General features: G+C 44.8%; 1 pseudogene; it reads right to left on the bottom strand.

Annotated features, from left to right (window-relative positions):
* Positions 1-18,055, bottom strand: part of LOC138283014 (zinc finger protein 850-like) — a 114,240-nt pseudogene extending 96,185 nt beyond the window's left edge.
* Between the last annotated feature and the right edge of the window lie 377 nt (positions 18,056-18,432).

The following is an 18,432-nucleotide window of genomic DNA, read 5'->3' as shown; positions in this document are numbered from 1 at the left end:
CTGTGCTTTCTGTGTACTTTGCTCCCCAGGGGCAGGGTGCTGTGGCCCCTACACCCCTGCAGCTGTCTGCTGGCAGCGTGTGAGGACCACTGCCTGGGTGGTCCCTGCTGGACTGTAGCGCCTTGTGAAACGCTCTACCTTTGGACCCTAGCACCTCGTGAGCACTGCAGTTGGCCCCTCAGCACTTCGCCCTTACCTTTTCATCACTACGACCTGGGCTCTGCAGACGTGCCCCTGGCGCTTTGGAGAGTGCGTCACTGTGCCCATTTTACCACTGCGACCTGGGCTTGGCTGAATTCCGAGCACTTTGGAAGCGTGCTGTACCCTTTGCCCCCAGGGCACAAAGATGGGAGATTTGGAGGGCGTGTACTCCTAGCGGTGCCCCCGGGTGAAGTGCACTCCGAGGAGTGCCCCCGGGGCACGGAGACAGTCCTTACTTAGGGCCGATCACCACTGCGGCCCGGGCGCATCTGCTGTGAGGATCGGGCTGGGAAGGAACCGTCATTGGAGGCTCCCCGCCCATGGGGCCCCCTGTGTTGTTGTAAGAATGGGCTGGGAAGAAAGCCTCATCGGAGGCTCCCCCACCCCACCGGAAGCCCTGATTAATCTGCTGAGACCGCGGGTGGGGCTGAAGCCTCGCCGGAGGCCTGCCGCGCCGCAGGTCTTACTTGGGGCCCCCTAGGTGATGTGCGCTTTGGCACCCCCCTCTGTAGGTCCAGTTGAGGCCCATGGGGCAGGGGAGAGGCCCGATATAAAAACCAGAGGGGTGCGTGTTGCCCCTCCTCGCCCCAAATCATTGCAAGGCCCCCGTTTTCACAGTGGAGCGCTGGAGGCCCCCTTTGTTCTCTTCTTGGCACTGGAAGTACCTTTTCATGATAAAACAGGTACTTTTCTTGGACATACATAGTTCAAATGTTCCTGGTCTGGACATTGTGGATCATTAGGTTTTCCTGGTTCTTTTTATGAAGTGCTACATATAGGTGTTGATGTCCCTTTTTTGGGTGTGACATACTTGATATGTTTTATAACTTGCCATGTGTTTTATAATGCTCTTGGTATAGGCATTCATGATACTTTAATGACAAGTGCATTTCTTTTGTAATGTGATTACTGACTACTGCTTTTGTTGCAGAATAATGAGTAACCTGTGTGTTATATGTGAAAACTGCTGGTTCTGCAAAGTAACTAATGTGTAACGTTCTAACAACTGCTTGGATTTGGATAGCAGGATATTACTCACATGTTGAGTTTGGTCTAATAATTGTGTTGTGTACAATACAGTTTATTTTCATATAACTTGTTGTTGTGTTCCCTTTGTGGTGGGGATAGTGAGTCCCTTGTGTTGTGTGTGTAGTGCAATCACTTTACACATTGCCTCTGGGATAGGCCTGACTGCTCGTGGCAAGCTACCGAGGGGGTGAGTAGGGGTTAACTTGGACGTGTAACTCCCTTGCCCTGACTAGAGTGAGTTCTGCCTGGCTTAGGTACATACACTAACCAACCAGAAACCACATTTCTAACAAGAACGAATACACCATTGTGGTCCCTGAGACTAAATGTTACCTCTTCTGTTTGTGGTACTTTACGTACACCCATTACCATGCATGCAGTGTGGGTCTAGATGGAGGGTTCCTGTTTTTCCGTATAATGTCCTTTACCAACATAATCCGTCGCAGAAACCAGAGGCTTCCACCTTATCCTAAATCAGACCAGATCTTGATACCATTAGAAATAGATTCCTTGGATGGTGGTGTTATATCAGAGTGCTTGTTTATATATAATCCATCACCAGTAATCCTCAGTGCATGTTGAGATGTGTTTACCCATTGATCTAGAATGCATGTTCAAATGTACACTCACCTTAAGTGCCAGCCCAGATTTGAAGTATCACTCGGAAACCTTCACTGGATTTCCAGACTTGCACCATCTCTCACTAATCATCAGTGAAATTGCAGATTTATCTTAACATGAATTACCTCTTGTGATTGTCACCAGTGCACACCATTTGGGCCACCAATGCAGGACGCGCACTCTTGGCCTCGGCACATGGTGCTCACTGCTGGCTCCAGCACATACCATTACAAATCTCTCACTGATCACTCCGGCATATACCATTACAAATCACTCACTGCTGGCCCCGGGACATACCATTGTGTACCGCTCACTGTGCCCCAGCGCATACCATTACATATCTCTCTCTGATCACTCCGGCACATACCATTACATATCACTCACTGCTGGCCCCGGGACATACCATTACATGGCCTGGCACATTCTGCTCATTGCTGGCTCCGGCACATACCACTGTATATCACTCACTGCTGGCCCCAGCACATACTATTACATATCATTTTACTGGTGTAAATCAATGGAGAGCAGCACTTGTGCAGAGTGGCTGCAGAGGATGTGCCATTTCAGTGTCTAATTACTGTGGGAGTGACCAAAAAGCACTTCTAGAAGATGCAATGAGGCAGGTTCTGCGGTGAGTGCTGTGTCATGGTTGTGCTGTGGGAACCAGTGGTGCAGCACCAAGTGACCTGTAGGTGGCAAAGTATGTGCTTGTCTGGCAGTGAGCTGTGTACTGTGCGGACCGTCTGCAACATGCTGTGGTGATCGTGCATTTCTGCCACTAATATGTTAATGTGAAAAGTGAAACTACAACCCACAGCAGCCATTGCAGTACTAGTGAAATTACAGCCTCCAGCAGCTGCTGCGCGACCGGTAAAACTACATCCCCCAGCAGCCAATGTAGTTTTGGTGAAATTACAACCATCACCAGCTGTTGAACTACTGAGAAAACTACAATCCCCATCAGCCATTGCATTACTGAGAAAACTACAACTCCCAGTTACTGTTGCACTACGGATTAAACTAAAACCCCCAGCAGCAGTTGCAAAACTGGTGGAACTACAACCCCAGCAGTCACTGTACTACTGGTGGAACTGCATCCCCCAGCAGCTATTGCACTACTGGTGAGACTACAACCCATAGCATCCCTTGCACTACTGGTGAATCTACAACCCCCACCAGCTCTTGCACTTCTGCTGAAACTACAACCCCCAGCAGCTGCTGACTGTAGGAAAGTACCATCTTGTCTGGCATGTTACCCCCATAATTCACTGTATATATGTTGTTTTAGTTGTATGTGTCACTGGCACCCTGCCAGCCAGGGCCCCAGTGCTCATAAGTGTGCCCTGTATGTGTTCCCTGTGTGACGACTAACTGTCTCACTGAGGCTCTGCTAACCAGAACCTCAGTGGTTATGCTCTCTCTTTGCTTTCCAAATTGTCACTAACAGGCTAGTAACCAATTTCAACAATTCACATTGGCATACTGGAACACCCTTATAATTCCCTAGTATATGGTACTGAGGTACCCAGGGTATTGGGGTTCCAGGAGATCCCTATGGGCTGCAGCATTTCTTTTGCCACCCATAGGGAGCTCTAACAATTCTTACACAGGCCTGCCACTGCAGCCTGAGTGAAATAACGTCCACGTTATTTCACAACCATTTACCACTGCACTTAAGTAACTTATAAGTCACCTATATGTCTAACCTTTACATGGTAAAGGTTGGGTGCTAAGTTACTTAGTGTGTGGGCACCCTGGCACTAGCCAAGGTGCCCCCACATCGTTCAGGGCAAATTCCCCAGACTTTGTGAGTGCGGGGACACCATTACACACGTGCACTATACATAGGTCACTACTTATGTATAGCGTCACAATGGTAACTCCGAACAAGGCCATGTAACATGTCTAAGATCATGGAATTGTCACCCCAATTCTGGAATTGGGGAGACAATTCCATGATCCCCGAGTCTCTAGCACAGACCCGGGTACTGCCAAACTACCTTTCCTGGGGTTTCACTGCAGCTGCTGCTGCTGCCAACCCCTCAGACAGGTTTCTGCCCTCCTGGGGTCCAGCCAGGCTTGGCCCAGGAAGGCAGAACAAAGGACTTCCTCTCCCTTTGGAAAAAGGTCAGGGCTGGGGAGGTGTAGCCTTCCCCAGCCTCTGGAAATGCTTTGATGGGCACAGATGGGGCCCATCCCTGCATAAACCAGTCTACACCGGTTCAGGGATCCCCCAGCCCTGGTCTGGCGTGAAACTGGACAAAGGAAAGGGGAGTGACCACTCCCCTGACCTGCACCTCCCCTGGGAAGTGCCCAGAGCTCCTCCAGTGTGCTCCAGACCTCTGCCATCTTGGAAACAGAGGTGCTACTGGCACACTGGACTGCTCTGAGTGGCCAGTGCCAGCAGGTGACGTCAGAGACTCCTTCTGATAGGCTCTTACCTGTGTTGCTAGCCTATCCTCCTTCCTAAGTAGCCAAACCTCCTTTTCTGGCTATTTAGGGTCTCTGCTTTGGGGAATTCTGTAGATAACGAATGCAAGAGCTCATCAGAGTTCCTCTACATCTCTCTCTTCACCTTCTGCCAAGGAATCGACCGCTGACTGCTCTGGACGCCTGCAAAACTGCAACAAAGTAGCAAAGACGACTACTGCGACCTTGTAACGCTGATACGGCCGCCTTCTCTACTGTTTTCCTGGTGGTGCATGCTGTGGGGGTAGTCTGCCTCCTCTCTGCACTAGAAGCTCCGAACAAATCTCCTGTGGGACGACGGAATCCTCCCCCTGCAACCGCAGGCACCAAAAGACTGCATCACTGGTCCTCTGGGCCCCCTCTCAGCACGACGAGCGTGGTCCCTGGAACTCAGCAACTCTGTCCAAGTGACTCCCACAGTCCAGTGACTCTTCAGTCCAAGTTTGGTGGAGGTAAGTCCTTGCCTCCCCACGCTAGACTGCATTGCTGGGTATGGCGTGATTTGCAGCTGCTCCTGTGCACTCTTCCAGGATTTCCTTTGTGCACAGCCAAGCCTGGGTCCCCGACACTCTAACCTGCAGTGCACGACCTCCTGAGTTGTCCTCCGGCGTCGTGGGACCTTCTTTTGTGACTTCGGGTGAGCTCTGGTTCACTCTTCTTCGTAGTGCCTGTTCCGGCACTTCTGCGGGTGCTGCTTGCTTCTGAGTGGGCTCCTTGTCTTGCTGGGCGCCCCCTCTGTCTCCTCACGCAATTGGCGACATCCTGGTCCCTCCTGGGCCACAGCAGCATCCAAAAACCCTAACTGCGACACTTGCAGCTAGCAAGGCTTGTTTGCGGTCTTTCTGCATGGGAACACCTCTGCAAGCCTCTACACGACGTGGGACACCCATCCTCCAAAGGGGAAGTTCCTAGTCCTCTTCGTTCTTGCAGAATCCACAGCTTCTACCATCTGGTGGCAGCTTCTTTGCACCCACAGCTGGCATTTCCTGGGCATCTGCCCACTCCCGACTTGAGTGTGACTCTTGGACTTGGTCCCCTTGTTCCACAGGTACTCTAGTCTGGAAATCCATCATTGTTGCATTGCTGGTGTTGGTCTTCATTGCAGAATTCCCCTATCACAACTTCTGTGCTCTCTGGGGAACTTAGGTGCACTTTACACCTACTTTTCAGGGTCTTGGGGTGGGCTATTTTTCTAACCCTCACTGTTTTCTTACAGTCCCAGCGACCCTCTACAAGCTCACATAGGTTTGGGGTCCATTCGTGGTTCGCATTCCACTTCTAGAGTATATGGTTTGTGTTGCCCCTATACCTATGTGCTCTCATTGCAATCTATTGTGACTGTACATTGCTTTCTATTGCTATTACTGCATCATTTTGGTATTGTGTACATATATCTTGTGTATATTTGCTATCCTCATACTGAGGGTACTCACTGAGATACTTTTGGCATATTGTCATAAAAATAAAGTACCTTTATTTTTAGTATATCTGGGTATTGTGTTTTCTTATGATATTCTGCATATGACACTAGTGGTATAGTAGGAGCTTTACACGTCTCCTAGTTCAGCCTAAGCTGCTCTGCTAAGCTACCTTTTCTATCAGCCTAAGCTGCTAGACACCTCTTCTACAATAATAAGGGATAACTGGACCTGGTGCAGAGTGTAAGTATCCCTTGGTACCACTACAAACCAGGCCAGCCTCCTACACTGACCTACTGGTGATACTGCATCCCCCTGGAGCTATTGCACTGCTGGTGAAACTACAGCCTCCAGCCGCTGCTGCACTACTGGTGAAACTACAACCCATAACAACTATTGCACTCTTGCTAAAACTACCACCCTCAGCAGCTGCTACACAACTGGCCTAAAAAATTAAAACAGTATTGACTGACAGTCACCATCATGACCAGAGGTCGAAGTGAGCGGGATCGGAGGGGCACAACATGCCCGTACTTTTTTGATTTTTGAAAAAACGTTCCCCTACCTTTTGCAAAAAGACAACTACCCTGGGACGGGTAATTCCGATGGTTTAAATACTTCAGCTGAAGCATCATTCAGTGATTCCCCTGTTGTGTGAAACCGAAGTTCAGCAAATAGATAAACAAGCCTTGCTGCCAGGGTGCCTGCTTGCCTGAAAGCAATGCAAATGTGTGCCACGAGTTAATCTGCAAATGTAAAGGATTCTTTGGAGCCAGTACTGGCTTTCATTGATCAAATCAGTAGAAGCTTTGTGATGACAAAGATTTATTATTTTTCAGTGGTAGTGCAAAGCAGTAACAACTGAGCTATGAAGGGTGTGCTTTTAAATGAAAATGTATTTATACAGCGCTTGCTACCCCTGGAGGTGGTGAAGTGACAGTAATGTAAAAGAAAATGTGTTATGTACAGTAAGTATTAATGAAATCTATATTATGGATGCACCATTGTTTCTTAAACTTTTTTTTACATTTTGTAGCAATGCATCTTATACTGTGTGTAATGCAAATTTGAAATAATGACTTAGGTTCAGTTCAGGAAAGGGTGTGAGAAAAACTGTATACTGCAAACGGGGCTCGCAGGACGCGGCCTACCTAGTCAGATCAATCACACCAAAGGTATCCTACTACCTTACCACAATCTGACCTAGATGGTAGGGATCGAGATTGCACATGCTACGTCCTCCATGTGACAACAAACCAGCAATCCTAGAGATTATGTATTGGTGAGCCTCACCCACTCTAATAGTGACGTGCTTCATCATCAAGTCACATCCTGGTGCCTAAAAACCAGAATGGGCCCAACAGTAGCCTATGGAACACTTTTGAGATTTTGTTTGTGAGATAAAGTGAACAAACATAATTTGTCATAACAGTGCATGGTAGAGTGACAAGTTATACCTAATGGAGTGCAGCAAGTGAGGCAACAAGACTGTATGGAGGTGCGTGACCTATTAAATTGAAGGTGGTGTGTAAATTAGAAATTTATGTTATAACTGGTGCATAAATTCAAAATTTAGGTTATAACTAGCTTCAGAATGTCTAATGTTTGTATAGTTTAATTTGGGTTTGTAGAGAAGGAAGTGCGTTTTGCTTACTATAACTTTGCTTTAACTTTGTTTTTTTTATTGAAACAAATATATATATATATATACACATACAAAATTATCTACAAGTGTCTATAGCTGGCTCAATGTTTGTAGTTGAAGGGTCAGTGAATGATCCATTATATATAGATGTGGCCATGTTTCTCACTTTACTTGTAAGTCATTATGCATATAAGCAGTTTGTGGTACAGTAGTTCTATTAAGCATTGTGCATCACGGAAAAACTAAAAGTTGAAAGTTAAAAACTGTAGGAAATTATATAAGAGTAGCATAGCTTCGTTTTTTAACATTTTATTTAACATTTTAGGGTAATATACATTTGCTACACTAAATCGGCCTTTACTGAGGATGAATCCACTGATGCTGGAACAAACCTGTGCCTCGTGTGAAGCTTTCCCTAGATTCTGTCCATTTTTGTTTCTCCCTTGAATGGATTATTTGATGTCTTAACTGTGCAGTATTCAGACTGAAGCATTTCCCACATTCTATTCACAGCTAAAGTTTGTCATCAGTATAAATTTGCTGATGCCTCAACAGGCTGCACTTTAGAATGAAGCTTTTCCACATTCTGTACACTGAAAGGGTTTCTTACCAGTATGGATTCTATGATGCTATAACAGGTTGTGCTTCTTACTGAAGCTTTTTACGCATTATGCATAGGGTTAGGGCTTCTTACCAAATGGAGTCTCTGGTGTACCAAAGATTGTTCTTCGCACTGGAAGGATTTCTCACTAGTATGGATTCTCTGGTATAACAACAGATTGTTCTTTGCAGTGTAGCTTTTTCCACATTCTTTACTCTGGAAGGGGTTTTTCATCAGTATTGATTTTCTGGTGAAACACCAGGTTGTACTTCACACTTTAGCGTTTGCCACTTTCAGTACAGTGGAAGGGTTTCTCACCAGTATGGATTCGCTGATGTGTGAACAGTGTGCTCGGCCGAGTGAAGCACTTCCCACATTCTGTACAGTGATAGGGTTTCTCGTCAGTATGGATTCTCTGATGCTCCACCAGGTAACGCTTCGCACGGAAGGTTTTTCCACATTCTGCACAGTGGTAGGGTTTCTCAGCAGTGTGGATTCTTTGGTGCCTCAACATATATTTATTAAGAGTGAAACCTTTCCCACATTCTGTACATTGATATGGTTTCTCACTGGGATCAAGTCTCTGATGCATCACCACAGTGGGCGTATCAGTGAAGCTTTCTCCACCTTCTGTACAGTGGTAGGGTTTCTCACTAGCATAGGTTAACTGATGTCTCAACAATGTGTTTTTCTGACTGAAGCTTTTTCCACAATCCATACAATGATAAGGTTTCTCACCAGTGTGGACTCTCTGATGTACCAAAAGGGTTGTTTTCAGAGAGAAGCTTTTCTCACATTCTGTACAGTGATAAGGTTTCTCACCAGTATGGACTCTCTGATGTTCCAAAAGGTGTATTTTCCGAGAGAAGCTTTTCCCACATTCTGTACAACGATAAGGTTTCTCACAAGTATGGACTTTCTGGTGTCTCAACAAATCGTGTCTCTCTGTGAATCTTTTCCCACATTCAGTACAATTAAAGGGTTTCTCACCAGTATGGACTCTCTGGTGTCTCATCAGCTTCCTTGGCTCAGTGAAGCTTTTCCCACATTCTGTACACTTGTATGACCCATCCTCAGATTTAGTTATGTCATGCCTGTCCAGGTAAGATTCTTCAGTGCAACTTTTCCCACATTCTGTATACTGGCAGAGCTTCTCCCCTGAAAGCATTCTCTGATATTTTAACAGAAAGTTCTGCGAGTCAAGCTTTTTTGACACGTTTTGCACTGATATTGTGTCTCTTGAGGATATTCTGATGTTTGAACTGATTTTACATTAGAATGAAAATCGGACACACTTTGCAAACCTGCGTACACCAACTCATTATGGATCATCTTATGTGAGTACAGATGCGAGCTCTGAGTGAACCTTTTCTCAGACTCTGTACACTGATATGGTTTATCATCAGAACAGAACATCTGTGATACATAAAGAAAAAAATTAGCAAAATATTTTCACTATATATAATGTTAGAGGTTAATCCTGGTTTGGATCTTCAAAGTGTCCATAAAGATGAGCTGTATGAAGCTTTATCTCACACTAGGTCCGTGATTCTCTACAGAATAAATTGCAAGCCTTCAAGTGGACATTTGCTCAGACTCTACACACTGATAAAAATGTTCTTCTTGTGATGCAGCACAGGACGTTTCTGGTGCTGGGGTGCTGAAGGTCTGTTCATCAGGTCCTTTTGATTCTGTGAAAGAGAAACACATTTTTGTACTGTTACAAATGAAAGGAAGTAGAAACTTCCAGCCAAGTGGCTGCAAAACGTGGAAGCTAGATGAGAATGAGTGATTTTGGAGTGGAAAGGCACAGAAGAAGGAAGGTATTGGTGGCTGTCCTAGAAATATTAAGCTCTGAAGTCACAGTTAAAGAATAAATGTACAGTACAGTTTCCTGATTTTAATTAGTGAACTATTTGGTCCAGTGCATCTCCACAATTCATAAATCATAATCACAACAACCCAGTTTAGAGATAAAGCCTCAGTCTCTGTATGTCTCTCTGCTTGTCTCGGTCTCTCATTGATTCTTTCCGTCCATTCATTTTTGTGTCTATGATTCTCTCTCTCTTGGTCTCTTTTGTGACAATGATCGCAGTGACTGCCCCTGTTACTGCCAAACAACTACTATAGAGAATCAGGGAAGTGACATCTGATGCCAAGTGATGAGAGGAAACAACAGAAGGACGTAATCATAGTTTTCTAAGCCTTTTCTAATCTTTCAGTTTGTGAAAATTAAGAAGCTGATAATAGTCTGTTTAATTTTTTTTCTGAAGCAGGTGTACCACTAACAAGGGGTAAAATCTAGAATATCATGCTAGTCTAGCTAACGCCTTAATTGTGATGTCTGTAACAAGTGCCCTGCATAGCTCCCTGCAGCCGCAGCGTTCCTCTTTGCTCCCTTCAGCTGCAGTGCTCCTCTGTGCTATCTGCAGCCTCAGTGTTCCTCTGAGCTCCCTGCAGCCCCAGTGCGCTTCTGAGCTCCATGCAGCCTCAGTGCTCAGCTTACCATAGAAAATGCACCCGGCCTTACCTGTGACGATTCAGGATATGTTTGGGTTAGTCACCATTCTTCGATCCTGTCTTGGCACCAAAACCACTACCCCTTTAAATAGATTTGTCCCCACTCCTCCCACCTATCCCTATTCTCAACAATCTCTATCATGCAACGCAAGTCCTTTCCTGTCAACTGTACACTGCACCTCCCATCTGTCACGTCTCCTTTCACCCCCTGACAACCATCACCTATTTCACACCGTTGTTACCCATTTCCTGTTCCCATCTGTGGCCTATCCCCTGGCTGCCCCTTGTGCTTATGTCTTGAATTCACAACCCTCTCCTATTTGATGGTATGTTCTCCCACCAAGCAGTGTCAACTTGTTCCTTCTGTCATCTATAACATACTTCTACTGTGACCCGCCCCAGCTACATTTGATTGACAGTTCTCTCAGCATCTCCACTGTCAATCATTCCCTGCCCACTTCTGTCAATCAAACTGCCATGTTCTACCACCAGCCTCTCCATCCAATACCCTCCAATCTCACACTCTTCCAAGAACCATTTACTCAAACTACCCATACCAGTCTTCTTCTGTCATAATCTCCTCTCACTGTCTGTTGTGTCACACGATCCCATTCATTAGGCTCTCCCGACAGCCTGGTCCCTTCTGTCAGGCTGCATTACTTTCTGACATCAGGAAAATGGATCTGTGGGGTAAGTACTCATATAGAGTTCTAAAAATCTGCAAGTCACAAATTCAAATCTCTCTATCACAACAATGAAGTACGATGACAGAGTAACAACTGTAATTTACAACTTTTAAAATGTAAAACATTATTGTAAGAAAAAAACTTGTTGTCAGCTTCCCTTATCACCACCTTAAGTCTTCAGTCACTTTCATCCAACTAACTCTCTCCCCCATCATCACCCACAGTGATCAAATGTTACTCATTTATGGCACTTACATCACATAATGTTTTCTGGGGCCAGGTTTACAAAATGGTTTAATGCTTGCAAACCCTCAGGTTTGGGAGAGCTGAGGGTTTGTATTTTTGTGATTTACTAAAACCAAATAACAATCAAACAAGGTTTTGCGAATCGGTAAAAGGGTTAAGTAAACCCAAAGGAAACGCTATTTGTAAGGGACATTTTAATGGCATTCCCTCCAAATACAGAATTTTTAAGAGAGGTGTTAATGTTTTGCAACCAAAATTTGGTTGTAAAACATTAATATTTTTCCACCAAATCCAAAGTTGTGTTAAGTCATTCGCAAACAGCAAGTGGTCTCCAGGGGACCGCTTCACCTTTGAGAATGTTGACAAAAACCTTTTTAGAAGTAGGCAGTGGTTCAATGGTACCACTGCCTACTCCTTAAAAGATTTAACTTTTCTTGTTTATTAAGTGTGTAATGTGTCCCGTTTTCCTTTTAGGAAAACAAGGCACATTTAAAAAAAAAAAAAAAAAAAAGAAGAGCGAGAAAGATTGCTTCATTTAAAAGCAATCACAGACATGGTGGTCTGCTGAACCCAGCAGGCCACCATGCCTCTGACCCTAGCCAATCGTAGTGGGTCGCAACTGCGGTGTGCCTTATTAACGAGGTAGGTCAAACTGCAACTCACGATGATTCTGAATTTAGTGAATAAACCTATTAGCATGTAGGTTGGTTCACAAAATTACATTTCCATTTGTAAAAAGTTGGTTCCCAATCTGCAACCACTGATTGCAAACAGAAAATTCGTAAAGCAGACCCTTAGATCAGAAGTCACACTATAATTTTTTTTTATCTCACTCCCATTTTATGAGATTTAATTTGCCAGTCCATGCAGGTTGCAGGTCGTACTGCAAGCTGGCATCATGTTTTCGGCGTGGATCAGTTCACGGATCACAACCTGCAGACTAGATACCAGAAGTTTAGATAATATCTTATGGTCTGAGTTGAGCATGCAGGCCTCGAAAGATCTACTCGATATGATGAGTCATATTTTATCAGGTCAAGTTCTTTTTAGGACCTACTCTCCTGTATTGGCGAGTTGACAAAGAACAGGTGTTCTGTTCAATCAGAAAGTGAAGGAGAAATAAGGAGGCCTTTAAATCTTGTTCTTGTCATTTCTCTGTGTTCAGAAACAGAGGTCAAAAGTCAGTTTGTCTTACAATTAATTTTCCTTTCGACTGCAGAGTTCCAGGATTTTGTCAGGTTTTTCCTAACACACATTTAAATAGCTGAGTCAACTGTACAAACCTTTCAAAATATATTTCAGTAGTTGTGAAAGCCCATTGTACTTCTGTGTGATGAAAAACATATTTTAATAGGATGAAAACAAATCAAAACACTTAGTGATGTGCAAAGAAAACATGTTTTCTGAAACCAGATTTTCACAGATTGTTAATACATTATATAGTTTTATCGATAAATCTGGAAGTTAGTGGGGAAGTTTTTGGACATTTCTTAGAAATTTTCTGTCAGTAAATGAACATGTGTGAAAACATCATACTTTAGTAATATATTTATTAAAAGTGAGTGTTTAAACATAAACCTAGAAACACTATTGTCCTGATGGCAATACTATTCGTAAACTAAGAGGCAAGAAATGGATCATGTGTCCCGTATATGTGGGCTAGATTATTTTTATACATGGAGCAAACATTTAGTCTGTTTAATCAAACAAATAGGTTTTTTGTACAGCAGAGGTGCTGAGCTCACATATTTGAAGGTGCACTCAAATGTGAGGATGAAGAAAAAGGTGACTCTGTAAACTAAAATATTTGCCTAGGATCATGCACTTTGAGACCAGTTCACAGGTCAAGTACAGTACAGTTTTGGTTGAGTAAATTATTTAAGTTACTTGATCTGCAGGTCTAGGAACATTTTTATGATTTTTCGAGGCCTAGCATGGCGAGAGGCCTATACGAGGAAGGATCTGCTGAGTCTCCCCCAGGTTTAAGCATCAAACATTCAATTGTCTCCTGCATAGTCACTGGGAGAAACTCCCCTCCCTTGCCTGAAGCAAGACTTCCAGGAGTTTTCCCAAAGTACAACAGGGTATGTTTGATAAAATTCTACTGGAAATCCATTCCCATAGAAGAATATGCCCCTCCACATCCACTTCACGATAGGTATGCCTAAAGGGGACCTTAGGAGCAACCCAGATGGCCACCTCTCTAGCGTGTGACAAGTATGAAGCTTAGAAATTGGCTAAGGAATGGAGGCAACAGTTGTTCTGTGTCTCCCCTGCCATGAGATGTGTCTCATGGACACAAGATACCTGTGCGTTATGTCTTCTGAGGAAGGAGTGGACTCTGTTGTGCTTAGATTAACCTCTTAGCCCCCTGACATTCCATGTGATAATATTTTTTCGGTCAGCCATAAGGATAGTACATCCCCACCTGCAACTTCGAAACCCCTCCTTTCCACACAAAAATCTGTTTCAAGATCCACCAGTAAGGGAAATATGTGCCCTTACCACCCCACAGCGCTGTAACACAAAAGAAAGTACCCCTAATAGTAGGGTTAAAGAACAAATTAACTGCCCCACCTACCCCCACCCAAGATGGGCAGTGTAACAACAGAAAACCACAGCCTAAACCCTCAATCCCCATCCATTGCCTACCACTAGATCCTCCATGGTAGATGCGTTCTTTCCGACCGCTGCTCTGCGGAGGCCACAGCCATGGTGCCATCATCCTGGATGACAGCCCTGGGACGGTTATCCACCCCAGGAGAGTGTTCCTCCCCAATCTCATCCCTTGCATGCGTGCTCTTTACGGGTCGGCTGATGCTCTCAGCTGCTTGAGTTCCAGACCTCCAGGAGCTCAATCCATCCCTGAGTACCTTGTCCCAGACCTCCAACCACCTTCTCTGGGTGGTCAAAAAAAATAGATTTTCCTCCCGACAACACTCTCAGCCTAGCAGTATACAACATGTAGCAGAGGCCCATAGATCCAAGCTTGGCTTTGACCTCCATGAAAGTCTTCTGAGCCCTGTGTCGGGAATATGGAGATCGCATGGTCCTCCTATCTGGCATTGTCATTATCCCTGGCTGCACAAAGGATGTGGTCACTGTCCTTGTAGTTCAAGATGTGGGCTATTAAAGCCCAAGGCGGGCCACCAAAGGCAGATGCCCAGGGCCTGTAAATAAAATGTCACTAGTGGGCCTGTAGCACTGGTTGTGCCATCCGCAAAAGTAGACCCTTAACCATGTCTCAGACCTGCCCTGTCACTACCACTTCCACCTGGCATTTAAAACTACTTGCCAAGCCTTAAACTCCCCGTTTTCTACATATAAGACACTCCTAAGGTAGCCCCTAGGTAACCCATAGAGCAGGGTGCTATGTAAGTAAAAGGGTGGACACGTACTTCTGTGTTTTACATGTCCAGGTTGTGAAAAACTCAAATTAAATTTCCCACTACTGTGAGGCCTGCTCCTTTCATAGACTAGCATTAGAACTCCCCTCACATTCTTTTAAGTGGTAGATTCTGATCTGGAAGGAGTAGCCCTGTCATGTTTAGTATGGCCAGAATGCTGAAAGAAAATCCTGCTTACTGGTGAAGTTAGAATTAATATTCCTATTTTTAAAATGCCACTTTTAGAAAGTGGGCATTTCTCTGTACTTACTGCCATCTGTGCATTACAGCCTGTCTCCAATCCATATCTGGTCTGTGCAAGTTGACAGCTCCAATTGTGCAATCCACCCAGACAGTCATAAACAGAGGACACTCAATCACATCTGCATTCATCTGCATACTGAATGGGTCTCCCTGAGCAGGAAGGGTGGAGGGGCTCTCTCTTACACTTCAAAAGCCAGTGGCCTGCCCTGACACAAAGGATTTTAGATTAATGGATGCCTGGCTTGTTCCCAAACAATAAACTTTTGCAAAACACAAGGCAAAATAAAAACACTGACAAAGCGAGAAGGCTGGCGGTCATTGACTGACCTACTGGCTTTGCAGTAGCTTGTTTCATATTTTAGAACATTCAAGCCCAGTAAGGATCAAATTATTTACTCAAAAAAGGTACAAAATTAGGGTGGCACTAGGAACCCCATCAGCAGGTCACAGAGTTAAGTCTGAGCCGGGCAGCAATGGCAGATCTCCCCAGGGATGTTTGTAATTTCTGACACAGCCTGTCACTTTGTGGACTACCTGCAACTACTGCAAAGCAAAAGCATCACTGTGAGTGAGCAATTCTGAGCTTTGTTGCCTGTGCTGGGTTAAGCCTGCAGTTTAGTTATCTAGTGGCCACAGGGAAGTGGGCTGGAGAAGAGGGGTGCTTTAATTTGCTGAGTGCACTGTCTGTAGAAGGATACATGCTATGGTGTGCCAAGAGTCTGAGAGAGAGAGGGGATGGGCTGGGTTAGCAGTACTGCCCAAAATTTAGAACACACTCTCCCAGGGCATGAATAATCATTGAACTATTGTATCAGGCATGTATTACAATGTGCAGAAACTTCCTCAACTCAAGGAGTAGGGAAGAACAGTGGAGAAGAAGGAAGATAGCAGACAGAAGTGTGTAAACTATGAAAAAATAGGTGTGAGATGAAAAAACAGATAAATGGGAGTGTGAGAAAGAAGGAGAGATGGATGTAGGAACCAGGCAGATAGGGTAAAGAAGGAATGAGAAGAGAACTGGGGAAAGCAGACTGAAGTGCAAGAAAGGAACATGATAATGCGAATGAAAGTAGAAAGAAGGGGAAAAGAAGAAAAGTGGACCTCAAGGGGCCATAGTAAAAGAGAAGAGAAAAAGGAAGGGAAAGACAGGAAAGTGAAAAGCAATTAGTGATGGGAGAGTGGAAAGAAAGAAGAGAAACTGACAGTGGGAAAGGAGAACGGAGAGCAGGAAAGGAGGTAGATGAGAAAGGGAGAAACAAAAGCAGCTAGCGAGAGATAGTGAGAAAGTGTGTATACCTCTGCCTCATAATGTATAGAGTATTAAATATCTAAAGTGGATGGATGACATGGGCCTGTCTCAAATAATGTACAGCTCTGGTGTCCAAGACACACAATAGTGATTCTTTCATTGTGCTAGGGTTTTCTGCCATCAAATAATGTTTCTGTGGCATCACTGCTCAAACATATTCAAATTCTCACAGCATTTGAATAATCAAACCATAGATGCGTATGAGACCCAGTCCTGGCAAGTGTCATGCATCTTGCATTAAAATAACGCATTTCCAGTCATTTTCTCGCATTACTGCAATGCCTGAGATTATCACACAAAAGAACGGTGTCCTGAATTGAGGTAAAACCTCTTGTGCCAATTTCTCAAGCTCTGAGTAGTGTTTATCAAAGGCCATAAGGTGGCGTTGTTGTACAATAGGAGGCATAGGATTCTCGCAATATTACAATATTTATATGGTTCTCTTGTCTTCATTGCTTGATTTTGCTTGCGAGAAAGTGCCACTCAGTTGTTGAAATGTCACTCATAATTACACTACAATTATGACAATGTCATACATAGCAATCTGAAACCTTGTCAGCTATGAAGACCAGGCATTCACAAAACTTATCACATCAGAAGACTTCACAACCTAAACCAATAGCATCAGAAAACTGAAAAACAGCTCGGGGTATCACAAGGATCACAACCAATGGAGACCAACAACATCAGGACACTGACAGCAACATAGCACTGAAAAGGTGAAAACTTACACCTAAACTCTGGCGGTGAAACATGCCAACCCTTAATAACCAGTGCTCTCAATGCAGCATCTGTCACAGGAACCAAATTCAAGCATCAAAGTACCCAAACCATCTAAATGCACACTAACCTGTGTTTCACTATTGCCTCATGTAATGTAACGTTTGTTTTTGTAACAGGCTCACTTGTAATTCTTCTCCTCTTGTATCTTTACTTTGCCTATTGTGAAGCGCTCTGACACCTTCGGGTAAAGTCCGCGCTATATAAAAACGCATTAAATAAAAAAATAAAGAACCTGAAGGGTGAGTCATACACTCGGAAATATACTGCAAAACAAACACGAGCACTCTGATGGATATACACACACAGAAGACTTGAACGTATGTGTTCGGAAGTATGCAGCAAGACACAAACTGTCACAAAGCCTGTGTACAACTGTTTTGCAAACATAGCCTTCTACACACAAGGTCTGCCTGGGCGCACGTTTGGCTGCGCTGTGCCCTGGCACGCACATCAGGCGGCTGTGAATATATGCTCTTTGGTCAGAACCCCTTACATCATTCCTCTGCAGGCATGTGCCTGCACATGCACAGCACATGTGCCTGTACTGAAGCCAGCCCCCCGCTCCAGGCCCGTCCGCCGGCGGAAAACAGGGTTCACCGGAAACGCCGACACCTACAGCTTTGCAAGACCACAACATCCGCCGTCGCCCTCTCGCAACGTGACGTCACGTCCGGTGCCACCGGAAGTGCGAGGCCACGCTTGTCGCCCAGCTCGCGCCTTGGCTCTGGAACTGATGCTGGAGAAACGAAAACAAATGCGTCCGAAGCAGAAGAAATGCTGACGGGGAAAGGACCAACGTCCAACTGCTTGGAAGGCCTTCACAGACGCTATTTCCTACCACGCATTGCATTCTGGGACATGTAGTTTTATAAATGGATTCACCCTCAATGTAAACATCCCGGGGGGTGGGGGGGGAGTGGGGGTGTTGGGGGTCGAAAGGGGCATAGCATTCCGGGACACATACGTTTATACTTGGATTCACCCTCAGCATAAAAATCCACGGGGGCTTGGTGGAGGAAAATTGCATTCTGGGACATGTAGTTTTATACTTGGATTCACCCTAACCATATAAAGCCAGGGGAAAATTGCATTCTGGGACATGTAGTTTTATACTTGGATTCACCCTAACAATATAAAGCCAGGGGATGATTGCATTCTGGGGCATGTAGTTTTATACTTGGATTCACCCTAACCATATAAAGCCAGGGGAAAATTGCATTCTGGGACATGTAGTTTTATACTTGGATTCACCCT

The sequence above is a fragment of the Pleurodeles waltl genome, chromosome 2_2 (assembly GCF_031143425.1).
Source record: "Pleurodeles waltl isolate 20211129_DDA chromosome 2_2, aPleWal1.hap1.20221129, whole genome shotgun sequence".
NCBI lineage: Eukaryota > Metazoa > Chordata > Amphibia > Caudata > Salamandridae > Pleurodeles > Pleurodeles waltl.
Note: the sequence above shows the minus strand (reverse complement) of the source record. Positions and strands in the feature narration are given on the sequence as shown.